This window comes from Artibeus jamaicensis, unplaced genomic scaffold, assembly GCF_021234435.1.
Source record: "Artibeus jamaicensis isolate MK-2021 breed Jamaican fruit bat unplaced genomic scaffold, CSHL_Jam_final contig_240, whole genome shotgun sequence".
Taxonomy (NCBI): Eukaryota; Metazoa; Chordata; class Mammalia; order Chiroptera; family Phyllostomidae; genus Artibeus; species Artibeus jamaicensis.
The window spans coordinates 169,837-172,146 of record NW_026521506.1 but is presented as its reverse complement, the minus strand read 5'-3'; the positions used below and the strand labels follow the sequence as shown (position 1 = coordinate 172,146).

The window sequence follows — 2,310 nt, the reverse complement described above, 5'->3', positions numbered from 1 at the left end:
CAACCCAAATATCTATTGGTGAGTGAATAGATAAACAAAGTGTGGTATATACACACAATCAAATACTATTTAGCTTAAAAATGAAAGAAATCCTGTCACATGATACAATATGGATGAACTTTGAGGGCCTTATGTTAAGTGAAATAAGCCAGACACAAAAAGACAAGACATACTGTATGATTCCACTTATATAAGATACTTAAATTTATCAAAATAGAAGTAGATTGGTTTTGTCAGGGGCTAAGGAAATGGGGGAAGTAGAGTTGCTTAATGGGTATATAGTTTCGGATTTGCAAGATAAAAAAGTTCTGAAGGTTTGTTTCACAACAATATGAGTATATTGAACATTGCTGAACTATACATTTAAAATGGTTAAGGTGTTAAATTTTATGCTATGTGTATTTTCTATAATAAAAACTATCTTAAAGAAATAATCAGAAGTATGCAAAGAGATTTTTTGCACAAGAATGTTCATTGCTATATGCTTCGTAATATCAATGAAAAATAGGTAACAACTTTAATGCACTATTTGAAATTGACTAAATAAACTTTGATGCATCCATACTCTGAATAGAACATAATACTATTTAGTTACTAAAAATCATGCACCAGTTCTCTCTTCCCACCATCCAAGATGCTGAAGGGAAAGAAAGCTAAGGGGGAAAAAGTGGCTCCAGCCCCTGCTGTCATGAAGAAGCAAGAGGCCAAGAAGGTGGTGAATCCCCCTTTTGGGAAAAGGCCTAAGAATTTTGTCATCAGACAAGACATCGAGCCCAAAAGGGACCTCACCCACTTTGTCAAATGGCCTTACTACATTCAACTGCAGAGTCAATGGGCTATTCTCTATAAGTGTCTGAAAGTGCCTCGGGCACTAGCCAGTTCACCCAGGCCTTGGGTACCAAACAACTATGCACTGCTCAAGCTGGCCCACAAGTACTGACCAGAGACAAAGCAAGAGAAGAAGCAGAGATTTCTGGCCCAGGGCAGAGAAAAAGATGCCGGCAAAGGGGGTGTTCCCACCAAGAGGCCACCTGACCTTTGAGAAGGAGTTAACACTGTCACCACCCTGATGGAGAACAAGAAGCTGGTAGTGGTTGCACACAATGTGGATCCCATTGATCTGGTTATCTTACTGCCGGCCCTGTGCAGAAGATGGGGGTAAAACTCCTCATTGTGGTTTTAATTTGCACCTCTCTGATCGCTAGTGATGTTGAGTATTTTTTCATATGTCTATGGGCTCCCTGTATGTCCTCTTTGGAAAAGTGTCTTTTTGGGTTCATTGCCTGTTTTGTAATAGGATTATTTGTCTTCCTGTTATTGAGTCATATGAGTTCTTTATATATTTTGGAGATTAAACTCTTGTTCAATACGTCATTGGCAAATATGTTCTCCCACACAGTCAGTTCCCTTTTCATTTTGCTGATGGTTTCTTGAGCTGTGCAGAAGCATTTTAATTTGATGTAGTACCATTTGTTTATTTTTCCCTTTATTCTATTACCCTAGGAGATACATCAGCAAAAATATTGCTACACGAGATATTTGAAATTTTACTGCCATTTTATTGTTCATAGTTTTGACCTTATTTTTCTTAAATAAGCTCCTAAAAATGTCATATAATAGTGGTTTGGTGATGATGAACTCCTTTAGTTAGTTCTTATCCCAGAGGCTGCTCATGCTATCCTTGGGTTTTTTTTAATTTTTTGCTTTCTTCTTGTTGCTCTGACTGGTTGTTTTTTGCTTCCTTGTGTTCCAAGTCACTAATTACATTCTCAGCTTCATCCACTCTACTGTTGTTTCCCTGTAAATGGCTCTTTATTTCAATTAGTGAATCCTTCATTTCTGACTGGATCCTTTTTATGCTGCTGAGGTTCTCACTAAGTTCCTTGAGCATCCTTATAATGAATGTTTTGAACTCTACATCTGATAGATTGCTTATCTCCCCTTTGTTTAGTTCTTTCTCTGGAGTTTTGATCTGTCCTTTCATTTGGGCGATGTTTATTTGTCTCCTAATTTTGGCAGCCGCGCTGTTTGTTTTTATTATTAGGTAGGGCTGCTATGACTCTGTGTCTTGGTAGTGTGGCCTAATGTAGTAGGTGTCCTGTAGGGTCCAGTGGCACAGTCTCCCCATCACTCATGCTGGGTACTCAAGGTGCGCCCTTTTTGTGGGCTGAGTACACCCTCCTCTTGTAGTCAAGCCTTGATTACTATTGGCAGGTCAAGGAGAGGGATTTACCCAGGTCGGTCTGATGTAAGGATTGGCTGTGACCACTGACCACCAACCTCCACCCTCTATGGAGGATCATCTAGACA

At 39.2% G+C, this 2,310-nt stretch overlaps 1 pseudogene; it reads left to right on the top strand.

The window, feature by feature from the left end:
* The first annotated feature begins 634 nt into the window (after positions 1-634).
* LOC119054239 (60S ribosomal protein L7a-like) lies at positions 635-1,162 on the top strand (annotated as a pseudogene).
* The last annotated feature ends 1,148 nt before the right edge of the window (positions 1,163-2,310 follow it).